The sequence below is a fragment of the Manacus candei genome, unplaced genomic scaffold (assembly GCF_025592945.1).
Source record: "Manacus candei isolate 608988 ecotype Guabito, Panama unplaced genomic scaffold, ASM2559294v1 h1tg000014l, whole genome shotgun sequence".
NCBI lineage: Eukaryota > Metazoa > Chordata > Aves > Passeriformes > Pipridae > Manacus > Manacus candei.
The window spans coordinates 2,433,617-2,440,112 of NW_026138062.1; the positions used below are offsets into that span (position 1 = coordinate 2,433,617).

Consider the following 6,496-nt stretch of genomic DNA (forward strand, 5'->3'; position numbering starts at 1 on the left):
TCCTTGGACCAGCAAGACTTTGGTCCCTGTATGGACTACAGATTTTGGGCTCTGTGGTGGCAGGTTTCTGCAAAAAACTGGTGCTGCAAGGCCATTGCTCGGGGCTTCACCAGGAGAGAGCGAGCACAGGAGGAAGGGATGTTTCCGAATGAGAAATAGCTGCGTTTTTTTAAATGAGTGATTTGTTGGCTTCAGGCAAATGGCAGAAGGTTTTGCTGAAAAGGCTTCTTTATGGGATTGTGGTTTTGCTTGGGGTAGCTGAAAGAAGTCTGTAAACCCCAGGAGCTCAAGGAGTTTGACAGGTTTGACAGGCCTTCCTGCTACTTATGAACAGGAGGTTGGAGCAAGTGTTCCTGAGATCACCCCCCTGTTTTCCATCAAAGCATGCTGTCAAGTCAGAGGAAGAGAGAAACTGTTTTCTTCTCCCATTTTATTTTCTTACATAAAGATAATCTTAGAAACCTTAATTCTGGATCTTTTAAGCATTGTATTATCTGGGCTTCCCCTCAATACAAAATTCCTGTCAACCTTTTTAGGCTTTGGATTAGACCCTTCCACAGAGCTTTGAGTACGTTAAAATCATTACAGCAATAATCATTAGTGACAAAGGGGAGTCACACCAAAGACTGGTGTACATCACCTCTGGAAAACATGCCAGCTCTAAAGAGCCATACTCTCACCTGCACCACGTTACCACTGTCATCTTTTGTGTCCACTTACCCTACCATGCTTCATGTGCTGCCCTGTCCAAAAGTGAGAAAATGATGAAAATTATAAAAATGATGAATGACAATAATTAAGGTAATGAAAATGAAAACAACTGTAGAGCTATATCTGTGTCATGTGTAATGACAGGGCTGCAGCTTCTGGTGCTGACAGGGAGAAAAGCCCTCTTGACTCTCCCTGGGTCAACCTATGCCTACACACTACCCCGACTCAGTAAAGGGAGTGAGTGCTTCTAATTAAATCACATACACCCCGAATGTGCAAAGCAAAGGGCTTGGATTTCTGCTGTAACAGGAGTAGCTGCTGCTGCAATATTTAAACCATCTCTGGTCAGAGAGCTGTTGCAGTGCTTGAGCTGGGGGTCACCAGCCTCCAAAGGGAAAGCCTGGAAAGAATCAGTAGTTCATGAAAAATGTACACATAAGGAGGAATTTCCTATTTCTTTGATTGCTGGTAATTTAATTTAAAAGGAAATCCAGTGACAACTTCCCAGGAAATAAATGCTGTATTGTAAATCTCTGTGGTGAAAAGGTGCTTAGCTGAAAATCAACTGAATTCTTCTTACTCTAGTTTCTAATTGTGGCTCAGTTTCTAAACCAGCCCAAAGCTTGGGAAACTGAAATGAGCTCCGATAACATGAACAGAATGCTTAGGGCAGAACAAACCCAAGAGATTAAGTTAAACTTGCCAGCTGAAGCAAGCCTCTGAGCTTTATCAAACATGCAAGCTGAAGAAAACTCTGGAGCCAGCACGTGAGCCTGCTAATATCTTCTGCAAAATCTTCCAGCCACAAGGAGCTCCTCAGACCTGGGTAAGTCTCCTACCTCCTGAAGAGAAGGAGCAGCTTAGTTCCAGAGGCTAGTTGGGTAATTTTGTAGTCCTTAGCTCTGGTGTCACCTGACCAGCCCACCTTATCCAGCTGACCCAGCTGGGAGGCTCATGGGCAAGTCACTTTATTCAGCACCAGCTCAAAAAGTAGAAACTACAATATCATAGGCAAAGCACCAGAGAAGGCTAGTTGGGCTGAAGAAAGAAAAGCAAGCCCTTGGGTGTAAATCCTCTAGCTTCTATTTTACTCCTTTTATAAACTTTTTTTTTTTAAAATTCTTATTGAGGTCTTTTAATACAAATTATTTCAACCTTTTAATTCTCATACAAAACCGGTTTCTGCTTTTCTGTGCTCACTGCTGTGGTGGACTATGTCCTACCACTCTCAAGTATTTTTGTGGAATAAGTATTTCTTCCCCCTTCTGGATAGAGAGTCATGAAACTTTGGGGCTTCTTTCACATCATCTAGACACTTATCTGGTTTCTTCAGTTAGGATAATGACTGCAAGCCCCAAATGACTTTGCTAGAACTATGCAAACACGATAAGAGGTGACTTATGTCCCAGAATGCATATAAACAAGACAGGAAATACTAATGTTCCAGCTGTGCAAAGAGGAACCAATGCACAGCAAAACTTAAGAAACATTTCCACGTAGAAAGTGTATGCTAGGAGCAAAAATTCAGTTTGGTCCTACCCAGTGCTTTGTCACCTTGTGGTTCTCTCTCTGACTAGTTTTTCTCTCTGTGGAATTAAATGTTATCTTCCAGGTTTGCTCTTTGTAGGTGCAGATCGGGCAGGGGGGCTAGAGGGGTTATCACCACAGTTCATAGATTTCTTGTGGTGAATGTGGACCCAGTGATGCTTGTGCTCTGAGTTGCAGCTAGCTCTAGCTGCCAAGCTCTCCCTGTTTGCATAATCAACTGCATCACATCCTACAAATGAAAACCAGAGCATCCTTCAGATACCTCAGTCATTAAACAGTTGGTTACAACCATATGAAACCCTTCAGGAGCTGTGGGAATTTCCCTATGGCTCCCAGTCTGGGATTTGGGCTGCACCTCCCCCTGTAGTCCTTCCTCACAAAGTATTCCTGCTCTCGTGACTGCCTTTTGCTTGAGTAAGGGACGTCCAACATAGCTTTTCAATTTGAACTCAGCTCCCACTCCACAACTCATTTTTATTTTACTGGGATACCAGTGAAGCTGTAGCTCAGTAACTGATGTTAAGAGGAACTTTTAACACCTCAACAGCAAATGGAGGAGAGTGTTTCCCATTAGTGGCTGAGGAAGTAGTACTCCTGTAGCTTCAGCCTTGAAAGCTAATGAAGCTCAGATTGTGGCCATGGCCTTTGATGTAGAGATGCCTGAGGTCAGTGTAGCTTTCAGAGGTGCCAGTGCTATGCTGTGTCACTGTGTTCATTTGGGCGAGGGCCCAATAACTCTAATCCTGTAATCATGTTTCTGTAAGCAACAGCATTTATGGTGCAGATAGTGGGGAATAGCTGCAGTGGTAATTAAATCAGGGATATACTATAGAGGAAAAGCTAATCCAACCCTGTAATATTTCCAGTAGAGCAAGTTACAGCCAACTAAGTCAGTAAATAAGTAGCAAAGTACTGGAATTGGTGGAGGGAGAGACTGTGGGGATAAAAATGTCATGTTTGGCCATCTAATCCATCTCCCTGCCAGGACCCTCATTTTTGCTAGGGGAGTGATGTTAACATGCTGGCAAAAGTCAGGAAATTCAAAGCTGTGCCTTGACACTCCATCTTTGTCTCCCACTAATACGTGGGGAGGGGGGGTAAAAGCACCCACTGATGAGTTTGGCACTGCTAGCTTTGAATTTAATTCCTTCTCTTCAGCTGTTTCACAACCTCAGGCCACATAGTATGTATTTTATGTCTTTTAATATAGGCTGTTGTCTCCCAAGTACATACAATGGCATATGCAACTCTAATCGGGGGAAAAACACATATTTGAGTAAATATGGTTTGTCCAGCAGATGAGGAGAGCCTCCAACAAGCTGCTCTGCTGTACTAACGAGTATGTGTATAGACATTTGTGTTATTTTATTTTGCACGATCCTCTCAACTCCATTATAGATAAATCTCTTCCTATGTACATTTTATTAAATCAGATCTCTTTTATACCCTCATTATTTTTAAAAGGAAAAATAAATGGGAGTACTTTGTACCCCTTTTTGACGTGAATATCTCTAACTTTGGTGGGGGTTCTGTATGTGAAATTGGTCATGAAGGATCAGCTCTATATATCAAGGAATAATGAAAAATGTTTGTTTATAGAAAGTCTAATGTCAAACTGCAGACTTCAGTTGCGTTACTCACAAATACACACATGCACATATACAAATAAATTAATATTTTGTATGCTTATATATATATGTATAGAAATACACACATGCGAATATATTTCCTTTAGCTCAGTGCCTGAAAGTTCAGTTGTGGGTATCCTGATTTTGATATATTATTTGTAAACAGAAGGCCAGGGGACTGGAGTATTTCCTTGACTTCAATGGATGATGGGGCCTCAAGCTGTGAACTCAGATTGGGACCTCTAAGTATCCTGCTGCTACCTAACAGCTTGCTGAAAAATGACATAATTTGTGACATCAGCAATATGCTACTTTAATAGAGGTTTATAAAATGGCTTCCACCCTTGTGTGTCAGGACAAAACCATCTATACTTACTAAATCTGATGTTGTCCCCTCACACACCTTGCATCCTTTGTACTTTTTAGGCGTACATGGCTATAAAGTCTCAATATCTGAAGAGCAGTAGAAAATCATTTGGTGACATCCGTGCAAGAACTCCCACCCCACCAGTGCCAGAGATGATGTCACTTTTCAGAAGAACGGTGGCTGCCAGCAGGAGGCTCAGCAATGCAGATTTTAATGTGGAGATTTAATTTCAAATACAGTTCACAGTTTGTATGCAGTTGAAAAATGTTTAATACCACCTGGATGTTCAGGACACTGTTTTGAAATAAATAAATTTCAGTTTGGACAATGCCTCGTCATTTCAATTGCTGCCTTTAAAGCATTTCACAGCTCTGCAAACAAGATGTTTCATATAATTCTAACAGTAACAGCAAAGAACACACCAATTTAAAAATCACCCAAAATAATTCCAAAAAATAACTGACAGCCTTGGATAACAGGACATTAGTCTGAAATTGATTCAGATATGAGAGTTGTAATGACTTTTGGAAATACTCCATTCTATAATACAAGAGGAAAAGAATGATTTGGTGCTTGGAAATGACATTGCCTTTGGGATAAATTTATTTTAAAATAAGATGCAAACTAAACTCCCTCACATTTTAAAGAATATAAACATTGTCAGAACCTGAGTGGCAGTAGGAGGAGTGTGCTTTAACTTGAAAGAGTTGATGCTCTGGATTCACTGCTGTGTCACTGATACACGACTGTTAATTGATGTAGATGTTTAGGCAAAAAAGTTAGGAAAGTAAGTTTCCTATTCTTCCCTTTTTAATTTTATAAGATTCCTCTTTCTCCTCTGTTTTTTGTTGCATCTCTATACATTTTATAGCATTAAAAATTTTTTATAGCATAGACTATAAAAGACCTCAGAGTGCACCTAGTCCACTCTTTCATGAAGGCCCTGTAGCAGATACTTGCCTGGCCTGCTCTTAAAGTAATCTCATCCCTTTCCTTTAGTGACTCATCTCAGTGTGCATCTAATCTTCAATTAGATTATTTTTTTTTTGTTTTACAAATAGCGAAGATATTCACACTTTCCTTTGCTGCAATTTAAACATTATTTCAGCCTATCCTTATGCCTATGGATCCTGAGAGCAAGTGATGAATCCACTGTGGAGCGTGGGAGAATAGTCACGCATCTATCTTCTCCATCCCCATCCCTCAGCCCTTTCTCAGCCACTCTCCAGCAGTATTTCTCCATCTCTTAGGTCACATCTCTGTTAACATTTGTTTTGAAAGTTATGGTCCATGCCCATCTACTTCTTACTTGTAGTTGGTTCTTTGTTCAGGTTGGTAACTGTATGCACCAGAGGAGAAGCAGCATAAGGGCTTCCACAGACAACTCCAGAGAAAGGTCACTTTAGATGATTTTTTACCATGGAGAGAAATGGTTTATCAGATGTTCTAGAACTGAATGGAAGCATGCATGGAAGGGGAGCTGCAAAGGCAGAACTGAGTGGGTTCTGCCAGCTCCTCTTCAAATGCCATCAGGAGCCTCAGGGATGCAAAGAGGAGCACACTGAACCCACAGTGCAGTTGGTGGACTTCAGCCCTGTGTTTACTTTTGGGACAACTGACATGAAATATGGTGTAGAAGCAAAAAACCAATTTCTGCTTTTGTCCGTAACAGTACTTAAAACTAACCTCAGATCTCTGCTGATTTCTTCCCTGTTTTTATGCACACTGACTGTATCAGGAGGGAAAGCCGTGGCTTCTCTTTTCATACTTGGTTCTCACATAAAATAATGGGGGGAGGGGAAGACGGAGGGGAAGATGCAGCTGCAAAAACAGTCAGTGAAAGATAAAAATCCGTATTGTTTTGTTATAGTTTTTGGTGTCCTTCTCCTTCTGGGCACAGAAAAGGCCTCCTCCTGCTCAGATTCAATACGCAGGGGAGCCTTGAGGCTCAGAGCTCCCTTCCTACTTTCCCTAAGCCTTGCTGTCAATTGTGCTTTTGTTCACAGGAAAAAAAATTAGCCCAACGCATGCTAATTTATAGCCAGGGAAGCAATTAAAAAAAGTTTATTATCCTTTCCCCCCTGGCTCTCAAATGGAGTGTTGCAGCAGCAGGGTTTTTTGGTAAGCTTGACACAAACTGATGTCAGTGATGAGGGAGCAAGGCCAGGAACCAAGCACAGGTCTTTACATCTCTTCTCCATGTGAAATGGGACAACCTTCCAGTTTTCTCTGTCTGCCTATA

General features: G+C 41.4%; 1 long non-coding RNA gene across 1 annotated transcript; it reads left to right on the plus strand.

Moving 5' to 3' along the window:
* The first annotated feature begins 1,397 nt into the window (after positions 1-1,397).
* On the plus strand, positions 1,398-4,582 carry LOC127468005 (uncharacterized). The gene is made up of 2 exons (XR_007903389.1): positions 1,398-1,537; positions 4,314-4,582. It is a non-coding gene; the product is annotated as an uncharacterized LOC127468005 (long non-coding RNA).
* The last annotated feature ends 1,914 nt before the right edge of the window (positions 4,583-6,496 follow it).